The following is a 23,701-nucleotide window of genomic DNA, read 5'->3' on the forward strand; positions in this document are numbered from 1 at the left end:
AAGTAATACACATTGAGGCTAATACACATTGAGGCAAGAAAGGACAAAACCCTTTTCTCATTCATAAGAAATCTCTGCCGTTGTCGATTGGACGATCCGACTGTAAAATGAGCATGTTTTTAGGAATCACTATGTCAAAAAGTCCACACCTGCAATGTCTTTGTTTCAAATGTATTCGGATCCTGGTGTCATCGCTTTAACCTGTTTTCCCATATTCCCACATCATCGCATCAGACTTGATTCGTCTCAAACTGTGTATACCTTAAACGTATTCACCGTCAATGTCTTTACCGGAAACCTCACCTCAAACGTCTTCAGCACAAAGCTCCAACCATCTCAAACTGAGTCCACCTCAAAGTCTTCCTCTCGCTTCGTCTTCACACCAGTCTTTGCATGAAGCTTCGTTCCCCTCAAACGTCTTCTGTTGGCTTTTTCTTGACATATCCCAGTCTTCGCTTGAAGCTATGTTCCCCTCACGTTTTTCTCTCACACCTGTCTTCGAATCAAGCTACGGTCCCCTCAGATGTCTTCCTCCCACATCGTCTACACATCTACATGCCCATCTCATCCTGTTTTCCGCCTCTCCATGGGCAGATATGAATAACCCCTTCAGTCAATGATAGCTTCAAGAAATTTGGTGAAAATGAAAACCATCTATTAAAAGTTTAATTCAAGCCACGACCGTCGCTACCGTTCATCATGAATATTAAGTGTGCAACGTTCATAAAATTACCCACATTTTCACATCAATGACATTCTTGATCAATACGTGAGATGTTCCTGAAACTGCTAACGTCTTATTTACATGGAAAACAACATATCTCTGGCTAAAAACGCCTCTCCCTTCCTGTGATGAATGCATATGTAGTCTATGATAACAAAGGGCCACACACCTGCAGCAAGGGCTGGGATCTTGTGTGAAAACATTCATTTTTCAAAATCCACACATACCTATTCACACCAACAGTATGAGTGAACAAGGATTCAAGATGTTGAACCTTTAGTGGACGGGCAGAAAGACGAATATCGAGGGACAGATCAATCAATAGTTATCAACACCTGGTACCATCAATACTTTTCAGTCATTCTATTACTTTTATCACTATTTTGCCTTCCATTCCCAATGGAATCTTCGGCAGAAAACCGAGACCGATTATTCTCTGGCTTTGACGTTTTGAATCCAAAAATGATTGGACAATTTTAGCCCCCGTGGCATAGGGACAATGTAGAGTCGCCTCACATCAAGTCAGCTCTATTGTCATTCCTCACACTCCCACAGTGGTCAAGGGAGACATGACGGGAAACACATTATATGTGAATGCTTTCCTGCCAATTTATTATCACCAGGGAGTTTCAAAATGTGTTATTCCTGTCTGTTGAAGCCGAAATGAACCACTCTAACCAGAGGCTGTGTTTTTGGAAAGTCCTCAGTGACTTCTGAAGCGTGTTGATGGCGAGACGCTTGTTGGCACGACCAGTTACGTTAGCAGACATTACCCCTCGCAGCCCCAGATGGCGGAGACCAGTCACTGGTCAAGTTTATGGTCGTCAGATTAATTGACCAAGAGTCGTTGTGACATCCAACACAACAGGTGACAAGTGGACTGGGTTATTGAGACTTTCGCCAGGAGACATATTTCAAAGAATGATGGTCCCCAATCCTGTACAAATAATTTGTCGTTTCACACTTTGAACCCCTAATGTGAACTTACTCTAAATGAGACCACAACAAATAATTATTATTCATTTCCAGAGTTCGCAGATGACGGGGTATAATAAAACATAAGTATGAAAGCTTTGACCATTTTTGCTTTAATGTATTATCAGAGGGCACAGGTGGCCAAGTCGTCTAAGGCGCCGAGATTCGCTGTGCACAGATGTGCCCCTTGGGCACGCCAGAAACCTATGATTGTAGGTTCGAATCCCGGTTCGCCCCGATTATGTTTCTAGGTTTTTCAGCACCATACCAGTGCTCGTGGGCTTCACCGAAATAGTAAACGCCTGAGAACTGCCTCACTTTTGGCTTTCCTCCCACTTTAAGCTGACACGCCATGACATAACTTGAATACTGTTAAAAGCGGCGTTACAGCCAACTCCCTCACTCACTCATCTTTATGGCGGCGACCTATAAATAATCGAGTCTGGACCAGACAATCCAGTGAGTGATTTGAGCATCGATCTTTGCAATTGGGATTCGATAACATACATCAACCAAGACACCGAGTCTGATCACCCGATCCCGTTAGTCGCCTCTTATGACAAGCATAGTCGCCTTTTACAGGGGTTAATTAATATTCTGACTTAATTATAAGATAAATATCGCAATAGATGGTTCTTTTGCTCAACTTGAATATTTCCATTTACCAAGATGAAATTGGATCCACTGCTTCTCACACCCTGAATCCCCACGACTGCGGGTAAGAATTGGTCCCCTCCTATGCAGACCATATGAGGTGGCCAAATATACACTTGGAAACTGGATTTGTCCCTAAAATTCCATACGTAATCAAACGTGCAAACAGTCGCCGGAACACTGGAAACCTAACTGGAAACCTATTGATCAGAACACAGGTATGATACCGGTATGCTACCGGTATGATACCTGTCATCGAATAACTATTTCTGGTTTGTTCATTGTAAGCCACCTTTAAACGTGGGTGTATACATTCTTTGGCCCAGCAGTTGATGGTGGTAAGCAGGTTATGTCTACTTGGTGACAATGAACATTACTATACATGCATTGGTTTTTATATTGTTCTGTCTGTACTGCACGATTGTTAATATTTAATTTACATGTCTCAATTGCATATTTATTAATGTTACACACTGATGTTTAAGACATTTTGTAACAGTTCTTGGTCCTAAAGGTCGTAGATTTAACTACGAACAATAGTGGCATGCAGGTTCACAATGACAATTCCTATCGTCTGGAAATGACATCCTCACACATTCATCGACAATGTCGTCATGGTAATGCTGATTTGTGAGACCAATAAGACAACCTATCGTCGCTTCCATTTCGTTTTCCGTCCATGTAATAGACATATTGCAATGGTGGTATTTGACGGCAATGGTGGTATAAAGAAGTTACGGAATGGTCCAGTTTCCTTTGAATTGTATTGTTTGCAGAGTTGTGCGCTGGAGCTATCAGCTGGGCCTTTGTTCCCACGGAATAACGGAACTACAGTTCAAAAGCAGTGTCATTTCAGTCCTTGCCCCTTGAAGATTCGGGTTATATTGGTCTGCAACAACCCATACTTGTCGTTGAAAACGACTAACGGGATCGGGTGGTTAGGTTCAGTGTGTTGGTTGATGAATGTCATCGTATCCCAATTCCGTATATCGATCAGTCATTGGATTGTCTGGTCCATACTCGATCATGTACAGACCTCCGTCGTGTAGCTGGAATATTGGGTAGTGCGGCGTTAAACAACATACAATGAAAGAACAATGCGTTGTTCGGTACAATTGCTAGTTCCTTTATCAAGTTAATGATTGATAGAACAGTTGTTTGACAAAGGTACAAGCATGTGTACGAAAAGTCTCTTTGAAAGAATGGAAAAGTGGAAAATGTATAAGTGAACATTGTCTTCACACTTTTTCTATTGCTTCTTTAAGTATTTTGGTCACTTTAAAACCTTATTCATACCTTGCTCTGTCACAAGGCTTCACTCACGCATGTGGTTGGGATAATAATGCTCTTTAATTTCAAATTAAGCAAACATATCGTCCACGCGTGTTCAAATACGCGTGTACAGCTGTAAGAATAATACAATGTTTAACTAACGGTTCCACTTGTATTTACTTTGAATGAATTGTTTGTTGCATACTCATCGACGTCTTCAAGTTTCATGTGTGTCCGGGAAACAACTACAGTAAACTACGTTTATAACGACCATGCCTAGAACGAACTGACGGATATAACGAACTGGTTTTTTTCCCCCCATACATTTGCTGTATAGGTGCTGTATATATGCTTATAACGTACTAGGGTTAAAACTAAATAATATTAGTGGTCCCTTTGAGTAAATGGCGGCTAAGTCTCTATTTTACTTGCAGAGTATCGTGATGACGAAGGCTAAAAAAAAATACTGTCCTGTACACGAAGATATCGTTATCAATATTCCTGATATGAAATACAACCGGCAATAATCCATCTCTTGGCTAGACGATATTACTAATGGCCTGTTGGAAGCAATAGATGATATCTGCGACTATAATGGATGCAAGAGATGAATATCAGGGAAAGCTAATTATATAACTAAACCAGCTTTTCGGGTTCTGTGCTCTGTGATAAGTCTCATTTTGTCCTCGAGGAATCTATTCATGGGCGAACAGTTCTTATAACAGGCCGATTTAGACTTGCAGACAGACGCAGATTGTTCGGTTGGGTGAAGGGTACTACACCTAATAGTTATGAACAGTGGAACTGAGCGAGAGACATCAGCAACTTCTCGATGTTACTCGCAATACACTCCACAAGGGAATTGTTATTGGGATGTGACCTGGAAGACAGCATGGGTGTCATGACTTGGGATTTTCTTTATAAAGGACGAGACATGTTCTTTAGATTAGATGTTGTATTGGCGGTTAGACATATAAACGACCCATGAGCTAATCTTGAAGAAGATCGTAGTCTGGACGTGTTCAAGTGTAAAACCGAGGGCGAACACATAAAGACATTGTTGAACCGCATCTGCATTTATCTTGAAGCTTGCACAACGTGCGCTCTTAATCAATGTAGATGGTTAAGTTACGTATTGACTGGTATTATATTTAGACCTGATCACTGATGTCAGGGCACGTGAATAAACAAAAGCCATTGGATGACAACCTCGTGTTCTTGGTGATATTTCAGGGCTATGTATTGACATATTATCCCATCATGACAAGACGAAACTCTGAAATAGATCGCAGTATTTTATGCGAACACGTACACATACACGTACACACAGAAACAGAATGATATTCAGAGTGACAGACAGACAGACTGGCAGTCAAACGGAAATAACCATTTAGTCTGTTAAATGTATTCAATAGCAGATCTGTACTTTATACATCTCTGTGTCATTAACGTTTAAAACATGGCTGCCGATGGGTTAGATCAAAATATATTCGTACATAATGTGAATGGGATCAGCTTGCAAGTAACAATGCAGTACATACACGTGGGATCTATATGATCTTTGTAAAAAGTCTAATATTGGTTTTATGTCGTTCAATTACACCCTGATAGTTACTTAATACAGTATACCCCAGCAATTCATTCATACAATAGTTTAGATCAACGATATGATATGATTATCATCAAGACTGTGGACTTCATTTCTTGCCCATGTTAAGCTGGCATTGAGTTGACGTCAAAGCGTTGTTTGTGACAATAAACCAGACCAAATTTGGCATAAATAACTATTGTCATTACAAAAATTGTCTCCAGAGATCCTAACGGTTTCATATATGATATTGTGCGAGAATTGATGTCCTCATAAACGACATGTTAATTACCATTTAATAACTTGTGTACTGAAAAGAGCCATTACATTTTCAGAATTCGCTTTTACAGTGCAGTGGATAGAGCAATTTTCATTTAAATGTCGCCAAAGTTATTTAATAACAACAAGTCCCAACAGGCTTGCCGTCATGGAGGAAGGCCTGGTACAGGAGCATGTCCCTACAGATTTGCCTTCAAGGGAGAAGGTCTGGTGCAGGCACATTTCCCTAATTAAGTCCTCGTCGTCATTCTGACGGTCTGGTACAGTTACATGATCCGCCATCTTGTCATCACCGAGGAAGGTCTGGTACAATACATGTTCTTACATCTTGTCATCGCTGTGGAAGGTCTGGTACAGTTACATCTCCCTACATCTTGGCATCACTGAGGAAGATCTGGTACAGGTACATTTCCCGCCACCTTGTCATCACTGAGGAAGGTTTGGTTCAGTTACATGTCCCGCCATCTTGTCATCACTGAGGAAGATCTGGTACAGGTACATGTCCCGCCATCATGTCATCACTGAGGAAGGTCTGGTACAGGTACATGTCCCGCCACCTTGTCATCACTGAGGAAGGTCTGGTACAGTTCCATGTCCCGCCATCCTGTCATCATTGAGGAAGGTCTGGTACAGTTCCATGTCCCGCCCTCTTGTCAACAACGAGGAAGGTCTGGTACAGGTACATTTCCCTACATCTTGTCATCCCTGTGGAAGGTCTGGTATCGGTACATTTCCCTACATCTTGTCATCCCTGTGGAAGGTATGGTACAGGTACATTTCCCTACACCTTGTCATCCCTGTGGAAGGTCTGGTACAGGTACATTTCCCTAGACCTTGTCATCACTGAGGAAGGTCTGGTACAGGTACATTTCCCGCCACCTTGTCATCCCTGGGGAAGGTCTGGTGCAGGTACATTTCCCTTGACCTTGTCATCCCTGTGGAAGGTCTTGTACAGGTACATTTCCCGCCACCTTGTCATCCCTGTGGAAGGTCTGGTACAGGTACATTTCCCTAGACCTTGTCATCCCTGTGGAAGGTCTTGTGCAGGTACATTTCCCTACATCTTGTCATCCCTGTGAAAGGTCTGGTACAGGTTCATTTCCCTAGACCTTGTCATGCCTGTGGAAGGTCTGGTACAGGTACATTTCCCTACATCTTGTCATCCCTTTGAAAGGTCTGGTACAGGTTCATTTCCCTACACCTTGTCATCCCTGTGGAAGGTCTGGTACAGGTACATTTCCAACCGCCATGTCATCACTGTGGAAGGTCTGGTGCAGGTATATTTCACTACATCTTGTCATCACTGTGGAAGGTCTTGTGCAGGTACATTTCCCTACACCTTGTCATCACTGTGGAAGGTCTGGTATCGGTACATTTCCCTACACCTTGTCATCCCCGTGGAAGGTCTGGTACAGGTACATTTCCCTACACCTTGTCATCCCTGTGGAAGGTCTGGTACAGGTACATTTCCCTACATCTTGTCATAACTGTGGAAGGTCTGGTGCAGGTACATTTCCCACCACCATGTCATCACTGTGGAAGGTCTGGTACAGGTACATTTCCCGCCACCATGTCATCCCTGTTGAAAGTCTGGTACAGGTACATTTCCCTACACCTTGTCATTCCTGTGGAAGGTCTGGTATCGGTACATTTCTCGCCATCTTGTCATCCCTGTGGAAGGCCTGGTACAGGTACATTTCCCTACACCTTGTCATCCCTGTGGAAGGTCTGGTACAGGTACATTTCCCGCCATCTTGGCATCCCTGTGGAAGGTCTGGTACAGGTAGATTTCCCTACACCTTGTCATCCCTTTGGATGGTCTGGTGCAGGTACATTTCCCTACATCTTGCCATCACTGAGGAAGGTCTGGTATCGGTACATTTCCCGCCATCTTGTCATCCCTGTGGAAGGCCTGGTACAGGTACATTTCATTGTGAGGATTGTGTTGGGTTTTAAGAACTGAAAGGACAAATATTGAGATCTATCTTTTGTCCGTCTACCAGCTCGATGTTTTGACGAGTATTGAGAAATACCCGTGCAAAGAAAGGTTCTGGGATATTCCTGATGACTGGAACGAACATGAAGACACTCATATGCGTATGTTTGACTTTGAGTTTGAGTAAGAAGTGTGTATAAAGACAGTTTTGTAAAATGGCCCTTGAGATTAGAAACGTACACCACGACAAAGCCATACCATGGATAATGGTCGGTTTTCTGCTTGGTAAACAATCCAAAATGATTTATGTAGTTTTAGAAGATCAATCACAGAAACTGTAATATACACTGTCAGAGTCATTAACGCCATCCTCTTCTCCCACTGGATGATATCACTTGAAGAAATTAGATCCAATGCATCCTGCCAGATGTGCAGGAGATATTTTTCTTTTCTACAAAGACCTTAATCGTTGGACCGTCTCATTGAACTGAATCTTTTTGCCCCGGATATGGTTGATTCACGTACGACGTTGTTCTTTGAATGCCACAGAAAATTGAATGCCTGGTGAAATATTACCGTATTTTTCTTCCTGGCAGTTTCATTTTAGAAGGGCACGCCATTACTGGAAACACATTACTGCTTGACAACTGGACAGATGGTGGGATTTTGTACATGTCGGTCAGGAGACTTGTTTGTATCTATTGCGTGTAGAAATGTAGGAGGTTGTCACCGTCCATTGAGCGGTTGTACATGTGTATAAACTATTCACGAAGCAAAGGTTAGTATATTTTTTCATGGTTTGAGTATCCTGACCCACCAGTGGCACCCGTCACAAATACATGCAAATGCAAGTAAACTCTTCGTTCACCTGATAAAACAAGGAAACACGTTGTACAAGTAAAATAGCAATAATTGCATTGAACATATTTTGGGTCAGTGATGCGGGAAATTTGGAAAAGTTTTGGAAACTGTAGGGGCTAGGAGTTTATTGAAAAAAACATGAATTGACCCTGAAAAAGCTGGATTCACGATGTGTATAAAATGTAGAAATATCTGGTCTCCATAGAAACGCCCCCACCCCGAATATCAAATGATTGTTCCCTTACGTCTGTTTGTTACACGAACGCGCACTGGGTTGTTTTACAGACGTTTCATCAATTGTTTCAACTTAATGTATCATTACTTTAAAATATCTGTATTAACGAAGTTAACACAGTAACAAAGATTTCGATATTTTAAGTCACTAGCATATACACAAACACAGATCTTAAAAAGAATTATTACGGTACAAATTAACTGAAATGGTTACACAATTAATATCGGTGACAACGGTGTTGCAATACCATAATACGTCCCTGCGCTAACCTTCTATCAGTCACGCCGTGATATACTACTCAAAAGAAGTTAAGGATCACCCGATTCTTTCACAATAGTAAAGTTAATCTGTCATGACATGAGAGATTAACTATAGTAATATGAAAGAATCAGGTGATCCTTAACTTCTTTTGGGTAGTATATTACTGAACTAAGGTTCAAGGGGTGAAGGTCCTAACTTAACTTGCTCACTCACCATGTGACATTGCCGTGTTATTGAACAAACAGACAAACGTCCTATCCTGACAGAAAACCTTCCGAAAGTCAGGTTTGTGGACCTTGTGCGCCATATGTCGAGCAGCTCAACTTGAGAGTAATTACGTTCTGGTGTCGTTCTTGCATACGTCTCCCTGTGGTCTACACGCGGATCCTGTAAATAAACAGAATTAGCGTTCAGTTTGTCTGTGACTAGTTTATCAAGAAACCGCGATCAGTATACAAATAAGTATAAAAACGTTTTTCTGTATAGATTGGAAAATGTCTTACTAAAGTAACACCAACCTATTCTCATACTGTCTGCATCAACAATATTCCGTGATGCCATTGTTTTTTCTACTAAAATCATATATGTAAAATAATAAAAGCTTGTGAATTATGTTTTCCATTTTTATAAGTGGAATGCTCTTCATTAATTCCCGAATGCATACAAAAATATTGTCAAAATTGTGTAAATAAAGTTATGTGTGCCTGATATTTTCTCTACATTACCCAATCCAAATAGCTGGTGTAATGTTACTTTGCATCCGCATTGTCCCTGCTTTTTTCAGCGCTTTTAATCACACCCCTACATCTTATCAGTGTCTTCGAATCAAGCCAAACCATCTATCTGTAGACACCCCCACGCATTTCAAGCTACCAGAGCTGACACGCATACCGTATTGAAGGGCTGTTATGAGGATTATACACACATCGAAACAGTCGACCTGAGAAATTGAGTGATTTGTGTTCGATCAAACCTACTTGATATTGCCCCAGATAATAATTACTTTGTCAAGCTAACCCAAGTTGTCTGTCTAGAACATCTTGAGCCTTGACTGCAACAAAGGCAAAAATCAAAGATTGTAAGACAATCTCTGGTTGGATTTTCTCCAGTGATGCCGATGAGGCTAGACGATGCTCTCAAAGATTGAAATGGGTCTAAAGTATTAGCTCGAATTGAGATGAGTTGATACCAGGTATAATGTGAACAGCAGGGTTGTCTACTAAGTGCTTGCTTTATTTGTTTTTATCTCATCCCGGCTATGTTGACATGTTCTGGTTTTGCAACTCCATCACGGACCCGACAGACGGATGCCATAGTTAATTACACTGACTGTAGGCTGTTCTGTTGCCTCCTGATGCAACCGTATCTTCTTTTTAAGTTGCTGCATACAGTCTTTTATATCGATTATCTCTGAAAAAATAATCGTACATTGATTATGACTTACTGTGAAGCATTTTATCTCAAGGAACCTTCGTGATGACATATTTCAACCACGTAGTTCCCTAGAAGTAATCAAATCACAACGTACTACCACATAATTCTCATAAGTGATTTTTTTATGAATGAAAAAGCGTCTGTTTAGATTATCAAAAGAACATCAAGATGTGTGCCGATGTTCTGTATTGAGAGAAATGATAACTAACAGTTTGTATAAAGTATTAGGAAGTTCTTTGATAGTGAACCTTCAGTAGTCATATCCTCCCCTACTCATGAGTTAGATAACACAGTTCTCATAGATTTTGTAGAACGCATAGAAATAATAACGGCAGACAATTACAAAATGCCCTTTCTTGTCCAACCAGTAATGGCCTTTCTCTGATAATTCACGCGGCTTCAACATGATTAAAAAGTGATAATCACCGCCCTGTATCCGCCCCGTTCTCGTAGATAATCATCGGAATTCATAAAACATTCATTTTCCGAAAAAGGAGCATTTCATTTCAGGATATTTACAATTTATCCTCAACTAAACGGACATTCCTCTTGCACGCATTTATTCCCACAAAGGACATGCGTTCAATACCCTGACGAGGGCAACTTTATTAAGATTGAGTAAAAACCGTAAATCACGTTTGTTAAAGTGTAACAAATTGTATGCTGCAAAAAAGGTAATGTATGCTTGTGAGTGAGTGAGTGAGCTGGGCTAAAGGACGCTTTGAACATCATTTCACGGTTTTTCCGATTAATGTGGGTGGAAAGCACAAGAGATGTACATGAAGGTCTCCGACGTTTACCTCTTTGATGAGTGAGTGATTGAGTTGGGTGTAATGCCGCTTTTACCAGTGTTCCACCTTGATGTGGAAGGAAAGCCCGAAGTGATGCAGGTCTCAGACGTTTACCACGTTGGTGCAATCCTCGAGCAAGGATATGATGCTGACAAACCTAGAAACATAATCGGGGCGAACGGGGATTCGAACCCACAATCATAGGTTCCTGGCGTGTCCATGGGACGCAACTCCGCACAGCAAATTTACCAATTTGGTGAAATAAAAGCGACAAAACCCTTTTCATAATCAGAAGAAATCTATGAGTCCATTGTACGCTTCAGACTATATCATGTTTAGTGACGATATCAAGCGAAAAGGTGAGCACATCCTGTATCACCGATGTTACCCTATGAGTGAGGAGTTCTAATCCCAGTTCGCCCCAATATGTCTAGGTTTATCAGCACCATACTCGAGGGTCTCACTAAAGTGGTAAACGTCTGAAACCTAGGTTTTCCACCCGCATTAAGCTGACACACAGTGACACGTTTCAAAGCGGCGTTAAAATCAACTCCCTCACTCACTCACTCGTCTAATACAGGTCAGTAGTTATTCGGGCTGTCAGTTGGCCTTATGGTTGCGGAGGTCATGTTGTGTCGTCTATGGTCATTATGGCTCATGTCCATACTGACACGTATGACATCCGCAAGGCTAATAGAGGGGAAATAGAGCACAACTAATCTTGACATGTGAAAGGGATAAGGGATAGAAAGAGCAATGCAATATCAATCCTCATTGTGCCTACAGCTCGTTCTGCTGACACACAAGTGTCCTGGTTGAGCACATATGTGTGTCAACGTCAGCATGGGAAAGTGTAATAGGGCGAGCGCATGTGTTTCGACTTGTGAAAAATATTACGTATTTATAAGACATTGGTTCTGTCCCTGTCTGAAATATCTGTGCTACGTAACTAATTTAACAGTCATTAGTACTGCCTGGATTGTTTTTTGGTAATATTATAACTGTAGTACTAATGTGTGTGAAATGATATTTTTTTAAAGGACATAAACACGCATCACATTGGAGCTACAGTAAACTACGTTTATAACGACCATGCTTATAACGAACTGACGGATATAATGAACTTATTATTAGTCCCGGCCATTTACTGTATATATGCTGTATGTATGCTTACAACGAACTACTGTTATCACGAGCTAAACTTAGTGGTCCCTTTGAGTTCGTTATAACCGTAGTTCACTGTAGTGAGGTTGGTGTTTTTAAGCTCACTTCAATATAATGGTCATCTAAAGTTTTGCTCATGGAACTTATGACCTCAGCAAAATTGAGTCGCGGTAGCGAAATAATGTAGGAATCCCTAGATTGGTGGCGCTGTTCTTACTTCCCTGCATTCTTATTATAAGCGCGATCACTACGACAACGATAAAAGAAAGGAGTCACAGAAAGTAAACTACGGTTGAAATGAAATCAAAGGGACCACTAAGTTTAGTTTGTTATAACCGTAGTTCGATATAAGCATACATACAGTATATATACAGCAAATGGCCGGGACTAATAGAAAATTCGTTATATCCGTAAGCTCGTTATAAGCATGTTCGTTTTAAACGTAGTTTACTGTATTCTAGTACCTCTGTCGACAGCGTTTGCATACCTAAAAACGTTTTGTTTGCGTGAAACATCTGTTTTTGTAATTGGTTATTCGTAGATTTATCCTGAAACTATTGGTCCATGAAGATTTTTTTTGATATTGGCTCAATGAATACAATAATAATGTTATTGAGAATTACTGATGTAACACTAACACAAATTGGATTTTCAATTTTTGCCAATTACACAAGTGTCATTATAAACGATATTGATCGCACTGACGATAATTTGTATATTAATATTTATCTGTTTATTTGAGACTAAATATGTACCAAACCCACAACAAGGCGTGAAGTGATGTGTCGTCCGGTGGCTGCCACGGACTCTCCCCTCACTCACTCACTCACTCACTCACACGGAAACCAGCAGACACGTGCGCACTTCCAGGTCACATTGTGTCGGCAGTACGAGCTGTTGGCAAAATGAATTTAACATTGCATTGCACTTTCGATCCCTTATCCGTTTTACATTGCAATATTAGCATTGCTCTATTTGTTCTCTGTTGATCATGCTGATGTTTTATACCTGACAGACAAGACATGACCATGAGTCATTATAACCGCAGACTAGACTCCACGAAGTGCCCTCTGCAGCCCTACAGCCCACTCACTCACTCAAACACCCACCAGCCCGCGCACATACTGATCATTTCGCGATTGAACCCGGATCCAAGCACGATCGGGAACGTGATATGATCGTGATTAGGATCAGGATCGTGTTCGCTTTGGGTTTCTGGTTTCTGGTTGCGAACTTCCATTTCGTGTCTTGGCCCTTGTGTCTTGTGTCTTTGGTCTTAGATCTTGGTTTTGGGGTATTGCATCTTGGGTGTTAGTATCAGGTCTTGCATCTAGGATTTTGTGTCTTGGGTTCGGGTTTGGGTCCAGATCTTAGGTCTTGTGTCTTGGGTTAGGGTTTGAGTTCGGGTTAGGGTCCAGGGGCCCGTTCCACAAAGCGATCTTGGAGCAAAGTCAGTCGTAATCCAATTTTAAGTATGGACGTTACTATCATTTTAGCGCTAAAAACGCTTTCTGGAACGTGCGGCAGGTCTTGTGTCGAGTGGGTTGTGGGTTCGAATTATGGTCCAGATCTTGAATCTTAAACCTTGTGTATTTGGTCTGTGGTCTTGGATCTTAGATCCCTGAGTTCGTGTTCGGGCTCGGGTCAAAGGTCTTGGATCTTGTCCCTTGGGTTCGGGTCCGGACTTAGGTTCGGGTTTTGGTCAAAGGTCTTGGATCTTGGATCTTGTCTCTTTGGTTCGGGTTTGGTTAAGTTCGGGTTCGGGTTGGGTTTCGGGTCAAAGGTCTTGGATCTTGTCTCTTGGGTTTGAGTTCGTATTCAGGTCAAAGGTCTTGGATCTTGTCTTTTTGGTTCGGGTTCGGGTTTGGGTTTGGGTTTTGGTCAAAGGTCTTGGATCTTGGATCTTGTCTCTTTGGTTCTGGTTCGGGGGTAGGTTCGGGTTCGGATACGGGTCAAAGGTCTTGGATCTTGGATCTTGGATCTTGTTTCTTTGGTTCGGGTTCGGGTTTAGGTTCGGTTTCGGTTTCGGGTTTGGGTCAAAGGTCTTGAATCTTGTCTCTTGGGTTCGGGTTCGGGTTCGGGTTCGGGTTTTGGTCAAAGGTCTTGGATCTTGGATCTTGATCCTGTCCCTTTGGTTCGGGATCGTGTTTAGGTTCGGGTGCGGGGTCGGGTGAAAGGTCTTGGATCTTGTCTCTTGGGGTCGGGTTCGGGTGAAAGGTCTTGGATCTTGTCTCTTGGGGTCGGGTTCGGGTGAAAGGTCTTGGATCTTGTCTCTTGGGTTCGGGTTCGTATTCGGATCAAAGGTCTTGGATCTTGTCTCTTTGGTTCGGGTTGGGGCGGGGGTTGGGGTTCGGGTCCAGGGTTGAGTCTTGTGTCTCGGGTTGGAGTTAGGGCCCTGTCCGTGTGTCCTGGGGCTTGAGTTCGGGTCCAGGTCTTGCGTCATGGGTCTTTGGTTCAGGTTCGGGGTCAGGTTCGTTTCCGGGTCCCGGTTCCGGTTCTCGGATTGGGGTCATTATAATTCCCATGTCGGTATGTTATCGTTATCTCTTGGCGGAACCCGATGACGGTTATTGCGTGAAACAGACATAACTCTGACATGGAAGTTTAGATATTGCACCCGTAAAACGCAGAGCCATCTACCACAAATATATATTTCATTTTAACAGGGCGGAAGATTTTGTAGGCCACATCTTTCCAAATATACAGCTAGGATCAATAAGCAACTGGATCAATAGAGTGCATACGGCATTTCAGTATGAGGACTTGACATTTTCCTGTGATGTTATCAGGTTTTGTAATGAGGCTTACATAAGCTTGTTACATATCTAACCTATATTAAGTGTCAAAAATAGACATAAAAATAATTCGCCATTAAAAGCCCAAGCATACACTACAACGCCAAGCATTGTAACACTTATGCCCTAGCTTCCCAGGGACTACGCAGAATGTTTTAAAATTTCTAGTATCTGCGAAACTACATGTATTACAGAAAGCAACATAACCAAATCGCTTAGTTTAGAACACTATATTTGGGAATGTGTTTGTGTAACGAAATATGTCCTAGCAAGCTTAATTACAAACGCTAAATGATTGTTGCAGGGATAGTTAAACAACTGACAGACATTACGTAAACACTCTATTAAATAGTTATTAAAGTTCAGTGGTTAATGAACCAGCATGTTTTGCGACTCTAAAAATACGGTCTGGTGTACCAGTACCAGCTTGGGTAAGAGCAACAAGACACTATTCAGTAAATGCGGATACAAGCGAGACTCGGTCTTTTTTTTAAATTTGAGGTAGTCTAACTGTGGATAAGAGACCTCTTATGTTAATTTGAAACCGATCGCTTCAGCTGTACGAGCGTAATTTCGTTAGAGTTTTCATCTCGTCGTCAAACCAGTCATATTGGACGTCAAATCCGTCGCCACAAGCTATGTTCCAATATCGAACGTAAAGTTCTAATGGGTTATGGACAGCCTTTGTCATATGCATCGATATTTAGGATATCGGTCTTCCGATGATGTATCTACACGCTAGTCTTTTGTTTGTTTTTAAATCAATTGGGATAAGATACTTTATTCTGATCGTGTTTTGACCAATCAGTGTTCTTCAGGGTCATGGAAGAATGCCTTATAACTCACGTGTGCCTTAATTGTTTTACGTAAGTACATTATGACATTGTGTTCAAGAATACGTAACGGTTGATCGATCAATGGGAACTTCTGTACTTAGGACTTGTTAGCCTGATCCAACAACACTATGGCATGAGTCGTATGACGCTCTTTGAAATCGTTGGAGGAATTGTGGATACACTATTAACACTTGGGATATAATAATGTACTTGTCTGATCATCCTCTTACGAAGCATGTCAAGACGAGTGATGAAAACAAGGCATTCCACAGTTTTCTTGAACAAGCCAAGGATGTGGGACATAATCTCAATGTCAATGTGGATTTTGTTGATGGTTCTGTACTGCTGGACGGTACAGAGTGTCACATCACATTAGCCCCGGCTCCATGGAGAGGCTACTACTTCTTCTTCTACTACTACTACTACTACTACTACTACTACTACTACTACTACTACTACTACTACTTATAATACTAATACTGCTACTACTGCAGAATGTTTCTCGAAGCAAAACATAGTGTTTCTTGATAGCGATCGGGAACGATTTGGTTGTATGCTCAACTCAAACATCTTTAGATTCAGAAAATACATACATCGACGAAGTTTGGTTCAGTGCAGCGCTTGAACATATTAGAAAAGAAATGCGGAATCTGAAGTTTGTGTAGTGAACGAGTAGAACAAGCACAACTTTCAAACCGGAATTCTGTGTCTAGCTACTCATACAGTTTGTTAATTCACGGTACGACACCAGTTTTTATCATGACATGAATATTAAGGTCGCTCAATTTTTAGCCCGTAAATGGACCCGGCGTCAGTCAAAATGTGCTCTGTTATAAAGTATTCGGCACATTGTAATGAGAAACAGGGCATTATCAATACAGTCAGTGATACCCCAGCACTCCGACTACCTCTGTAATGTCGTTGCTCCCAATATCAATATAAAGATCAAAGTGCAAAACCGCAGAAGAAGGTTGTTGGCCAACGCTTCACATAAAGAACGTCCCATATTCAACAAGAGGATCAAAATCGGAATGTTTCATCTCCGATGCTTGACATCAAATTCATATTTGTCTTCTGTTTGCAGATAATTAATGTCAAGATCTTGTTCTACACAAATTGCGATATTGATCAAACATAATAAATAATGAGCCACCGAGAAGATCAGAAATATAGTCAAGCCCCTCACCATATCTGGATTCGATCCTGAATCTTTCATGTAAAGCCTTCTGTTATTGATTCATCATGTGGATGCAAAGCTACGTGACTACAGAATATTAGCGACAGCGGCCAGACCATTCGCGATCCCAACTACATGCTACAACTGTGCGCCATCATGATGCCAATTGTTTTTCTGGAAACCACAAGAAGAAACGGGCGTAGTATTACTGTAGGAAAGGGATATCGCATCTGCAGTTAACTAGCGTGATTGTCTTGACAGTGCCTGTACGTTTATGCATCATAAAACTTTAATAGACCCTCTCGTACAAAATCAATATAGAAGCAGTATGCGAAATAAGCGCCTGCCCGGTAGCCCGTGGCTGTTATCTTTTCTTTCGGACAAGTGAAAATGAAATCTACGCAGCCCGACTGGCTATCTTTAAAGACAGCCATAAAATAGTTATTATGCTGTCAAATACGAATTTCGAAACGGGAAAGGATTTCCTGCCAAAGAGGTCAGATTTTAAAAAATAAAATATTTTATTTAAAAAAAAATGGTAACTATAACCGGGAAGCTGTTCACGGCGACGATCAATTAAGCGCACTCACCCAATCGTGTTACTTATGGAATATACAAGAAAGAAAAGACGTATGTTGGGTTAAGGTTGGTTTGGTTGGTTTGTGTTATAACGCCGCATTCAGCAATATTCGAGCTATATGACGGCGGTCTGAAAATAATCGAGTCTGGACCAGACAATCCACTGATTAATATCATGGGCATCGATCCAGGCAATTGGGATCGATGGCATGCATCAACCACGTCAGCGAGCCTGACCACCCGATCCCGTAAGTCGCCTTTTTACGAGAAACATAGTCGCCTTTTACGGCAAGCATGGGTTGCTGAAGACCTATTCTACCCCGGATCTTCACGGGTCGTCGGGTTTAGGATTGTGTGTAAAATATGACATTCTCTTCTACACTGTGTAGATGCCTTTCAAACACAAAACTGCTGATGAAACGAGAAATCGTGACATGTTAACTGTGATTATATTGACGCCATCTTATGACCACAAGAGACTACTGTTGTTTTATATTTCACACCACATTCGCCGTTGCGAATTTATTTCAATGGGGATAGTTCATGGGAGCAAGAAAAACCAAACCAGAATTGCTTTCATCCCCACAATGCCTGTCGTTAACTTAAGTAGCAGTGACATATATGTCACACGTTTGACAATGGGGCCTTGCATTCGTCCTTAGTGTCCTGTTCCATTGCTAGGTTGTTACTTTTTTATGTGTTAAGTCCATTGTTGCGACCAAGAGGGATGCGCCATTTGTAGCAATGAGGGAACTGAGCCTTTCCCTTGGAGTGGGTTACACCTTACCCAGCAATTACAGCTATCTTTTTGATCTTTGAAAAACAACCCTGAGTGTGGAAAAATAAATTTGTCATTCGGGATTTATGAGAGAAATTGGATGTATCAAGCTGAACCAAACGGTGTGTGAAGCAACAGCTTAATGGGATTTCACAAGATCGATGCGTGATTGTCATTTGGGACACTCTTTAAATTGAAACGCCAAGTTATGGTAATATATCAGCCCACTTTAATAACATTGCACTGATAATCTTATATGGATGCCAGTTCATTATGTGTTGTCTTTTCTACTAAGGAATTGCAGAAATGCTATTGATTAAATATAAACGTGAAATTCTTTTGTAGTTTGACAGGAATCAATGAGAAACATTCGCCTACCATAGAATCAAAGATTTAAGGCTTAATGTTCGAAGTTTTTAAAACGTGATAAGGATCGAATGTTTTCCTTGCAAATCTCAAGTAAAACTCGTTCGCTGCCATCGAAAAGCCGAAAGTGCATCTTTCGCAGATGTTAGTGATTTGTATTTTACCGCAACATTTTAACAGTCATCTCACGGCAGTCAGATTAACGTACAGAACACATACATGTGGTTAACTCGATGCAAAGCGCCAGTGAAACCAAACTGCACATACACTATGCTGGCAGACCAAGGATGATAATCGGATGAATCTTCGAAGGGACACTTCGGGCATCATTAGTAAATCATCATTTTACGAGTTGATTCCTTAAAGCCGCCAGTAAACCACCGGGGGCCAAAGTTATTAATGTATCATGATAAATATGTAAAATTCACATTGCGCCTATTGAAACCAATGGTGGGGGTTACAACCCGGTGGGGTTACCTAGTGGTTAAAGCGTTCGCTCGTCACGCCAAATGCCCGGGTTCTATTCCCATCACGAGTACAATGCATGAAGCCCTTGACTGGTGCCCGCCGCAGTTATAGTCCAGGGCCCACTTGCACAAAGCGATCTTAGCGCTAAGATGATCTTAACTCCCATACTTTAGCATAGGCCTACAATAGTCTTAGCGCTAAGATCGCTTTGTGCAAGTGGGCCCTGGAATATTGGAATATTGCTGAATTATGCGTCAACCCCTTCTCACTCACTCATATTCTGGATACGCAAGCCCTATACGTTAACATGAACGAACCCTGAGATTACTTTGTAGAACGAGACTCTGGTCGTTAAAAGTAATTGTCGTTCAAAGTCCGAAAAATTATTTGTCTCGAACGAAATTGCCTGTCCCCTAAAATTGAAATTATCGGTCCCTAAGCGAATTGTCAAAAAAGCTCCCAGCGATGCCACTTTCGAGTTTAGGCACAGCTTCATGGTTATATCTCTCGATGACCTTTTGTCCACTGTTTCTCCAAACACTTCAGTCGCGGAAGCATAGACGGCTCCTATTGACAACTCACACTGATTAGTTAATGGAGATTGATGAAGTTGAGGTCCATGTCCAAGCGTCATATGCTGCTCATGAGCTACTTAAACAGCAATTTCGTTCAAAGGATTATCTCTCGGTTTTTATTATGATTAGTTAAGAGTTTCCCAATGCTGTTAAACCTAACAGTTTTTGGATCACCTAGATCATATTACATGAACATATTTGCGTGATCGAGATGAATTTTATTAATTCTCAACGTTGGAGTTACACATTGAGCCGCAATTGGCAAATAATCAAAATGATTAAGGCACGTATGCAGGTGCATGCATACTATCTTCTTTGCCCATCGATTTGGTGTAAATGTTGGCTCAGGGAAGAGATGATTGCTTAGGGCCGTTTTTTTCTGAAATGCGTAAATTGCATGTCCACCGAAATACGAAAAACGATTATGTCTACGAAGAGAGTCAAAGTTCAAAGGCAAATTTGTAAACTTTTACAGCGTTTCATGTGAATAAAGCGACGTTTTTATGTTAATAAGAAATCGGTGCTTGAAGCAGAGTCCACAGAACGATTCCGACTATAACATGAACACGTATCACACGTCACAAACACACAACGGCAAGTCAACTGTTCACCTGATAAAACACGGGAATATGTGGTACAACTCAAAAAAGGAATAATGTATCATTTTGGTCACTGGTGTGTGAAATTTGGATATCAAAAGTTGTGAAATGTAGACGCCTACGGCTAGACTGCTGGAATATAGCTTGACATACAGGATAAGTTAACCATTGGATAGTTTTTGTCACTCTGAATCTTTATGCATAGATCTAAATATGAGTGAGTGAGTGAGTGAGTGAGTTGGGTTTAACGCCGCTTTTAACGCTATTCCAGTTATATCGCGGCGTGTCATCTTCATGTGGGAGGAAAGCCTGAAGTGATGCAGGTCTCATACGCTTACCACTTCGGTGAAACCCACGAGCACGGGTATGGTGCTGACAAACCTAGAAACATAATCGGGGCGAACCGGGATTCGAACCCACAATCATAGGTTTCTGGCGTGCCCAAGGGACGCAACTGTGCACAGCGAATCGCGGCGCCTTAGACGACTGGGCCACCCTAAATATGAAACAGATGAGGCGGTCTCTCTGGTCTCCTTTACTTCTAGTTCAGGTGAGTAAATCAGTGGAAGGGAATTGGCTATCTGATGGTTATTGATCGTTATGTCACTGTTAGGTAGTCTACTGAGTCAAACGTTCTTGAAAATTAATGCAAAAGAAACCAAGGTTGGTTAAGTCTCTTATGCATGAATTGAGGTACAATTATTAACGCTCATCTTTGTCGTTTTGTTCCACCAAAGCCGAATTAGTGCACCAAACCATAGCCCACATTACCTACTTCAGTGGCAGGAGTCGTGTCATGTGATTTGCGCGAATAGTATATTAACGTCATTGGGTCTCCTACGTTGAAGAACTTTTAGTCTCTTTGAACAATATCAAAAGACCTCCTTAAACGATGGTCTGTTCTCACCCACGAAATGTGGAAAGTAAGTGCTTCATCACCATGACCCCACTTCTTTCTGAGAGTGATACATCTTGTTCAATGTATACACTGTGAATATTGTGAGTATATGCTTTACAAAGTGAATATGACTAACCATATGAGCTGTCAAATCCACCTCACTCACCATCGTTGAACGTCATCAATCTACGTGTGGCATTACTGAAAGCTTTTACTGTGGATAGGTGGGATTATTATCCACCGCCAAACCTTTATACCACAGCTGGTCGTGTGTCATCTGCCTTGTCACCTTCATAAAATCACACCTGTATGTATACCTGTTGATGTAATGACAGAACAAACGGGTCCCAATACGGCTGTCGGCACTATACATTTCAATCAATATATCCTCGAGCATAATGACCTATTAAGCCGGACGGAAAATGTAATTGTCGTGTCGTGTCATTGATTGTCCCTACGCTGTGGAGACCATTTATGGATGGTTATCACTCAACGAGGCATATAGAAAACAAACAAACAAACACAGAGGAGGGGTAACGCACTGTGACAGGTAGGCCTACTCATTCACTTCGCGTTTTCTTTAACATTCATAACTTGTATGTCTATATTTAAATCAATATATTGGTATATGTTGAGGAATACATTACATTTACAGATCACAGATTGCAAACAGGCATGTGTTCACTCAAAGCGTTACGTTACTGACATGTCTTCCAACAGTAGTGGTACCTGTGGTATCATATATCAATACTGTTAGATCGTAGTATTTTGGGACATTAAAGATACGCATCAACAGGTTCGAAATTAGCTTACGTGTTCTTTGCTTTATCAAATGGAAAGTGCTGCAAGAAATCATAACATTATGTCAGTGTCAAAGTATGAAATGACACAATGTGAAAAAACGCACAATATTATTGTTCCTTTTACTGAATGTAAGCTAGTATATTTTCACAGACCTATTTGTGGTCCCTGTAAACTTCCCTGAGCACAATGTTGACAGTAGTCTTCGATGCATCAAGTAAATTAACGTCCAAAAGTAGCCATACATGTAGGTTGTAGTGGCCTGCAGAGGACGTCCCTGCAGCGTATGTGACTTCAAAGGCAACGAGTTGTTAAAGTATGAATGGGTACATACTTTCACTGTTGAAGTAAATACTCAGGTCAATTCACAATTATTCTGGTCAAAAGTAACTAATGTCAATGTTATTCATGAGCAATAGTCCAGCCAAATCACGTCGGCCTGTAAATAATCGTGTCTAGCCTAGTCAGTTTATGACTGAGGAGTAACGAGTCACGTCATTGGGGCAACATCGCGCTCAATCTGATAAGTCACACTCCCTTCTGAGCTTCGTCGGCTTATAGACAATCATGTTACATACAGCGTAAGAGTGTATGAGCTAGCATGACATTACACCACAGTTAACAATATTCCGGCAATATGACGGGGAACACTAGAAATCGTCATCCAACATTACACACGTGTGGGGAATCGAATCCGGGTCCCGCGAACGCTGAACCAAACCTTAAGTCTATCTCATCGCCCAACGTCACGGATGGATTGATACATTAATATCAAATTAAATGCATCTTGTAACAAACATATGTTGGTGTTGTGTTCGCTGTATTTACTGGACCTGATACTGTTGCAAGACAGAGGTCAGATAAGTAGATGCAAAACCACAACTTAACTGCCGGGAAAGGGATGTACACACTCATGTTTGGTGGTGGATAAAATGAACAAACAAGAAATGTTTTTTTGTGATGTATTTGCTGCGGGTATCATAAGTGTACTTTGGACATTAAGTTTGCAGTGTTTCGGCGAGCAATATTCACGCTATACTTTCTTTTGCTCGGCAGGTTTGATCAGTTTCCAATGTATTGCATCGTCTACTCTCAAATCGTCTATATCCACCCATAGTTCAAACCATGAATCAACTACCTATAGATACGCCACGAGAAGTTGGAATTGATCAATGTATTAATACTTAAATCATTGCACTAAAAGTGTCTGATTACTCATACACATTTCGTGTGCTCCAGCTATGATTTATTGAATCATTGACTACTTGGCGCAAGAAAACAATCATTTCTATATCCAAGCGTTCTGTATACTGGTCGCAATGGACGTTCTCTTTGATGGACGTTAAATCTGTAATGAAGATTGATGATGTATGTATAGAAATAACACAGAGGATATGCGTGAGAGGTATTGAGCTCATAATGTTCCCTATACGCGTGCTATAAATACTTAATTACTAATGGGCAAGACGAAAACTATTTTGTTTTTGCAATGTACAATTGTTGTTTGTTATGCAATTATCGTGTCAATCAAAATGCGGCCTTCTTGGGGTGTGTTGATTTGTCAAACATACAAATATCCCCATCATATGTGATCGATTTAGAACTTACATATTTATGTATCTAAACACAATGTCCAAATGAAATAAAACAAGTTT

The 23,701-nt window shown here is 41.3% G+C and overlaps 1 protein-coding gene across 4 annotated transcripts in view; it reads left to right on the top strand.

The window, feature by feature from the left end:
* LOC139465311 (sex peptide receptor-related protein 2-like) overlaps positions 1-23,701 on the top strand; it is a 197,466-nt gene that overhangs the window by 137,891 nt on the left and 35,874 nt on the right. The window contains exon 1 of one of the 4 annotated variants that reach the window (XM_071247002.1): positions 21,711-21,795. The exons of the other annotated variants lie outside the window; for them this stretch is intronic. The gene's annotated coding sequence lies outside the window, so the exon portion shown is untranslated. Of the gene's footprint in view, positions 1-21,710; positions 21,796-23,701 lie in introns of those variants that run through there. 4 annotated transcript variants of the gene reach the window in all.

This window comes from Haliotis cracherodii, unplaced genomic scaffold, assembly GCF_022045235.1.
Source record: "Haliotis cracherodii isolate W230 unplaced genomic scaffold, xgHalCrac1.p SCAF_18, whole genome shotgun sequence".
Lineage (NCBI taxonomy): Eukaryota > Metazoa > Mollusca > Gastropoda > Lepetellida > Haliotidae > Haliotis > Haliotis cracherodii.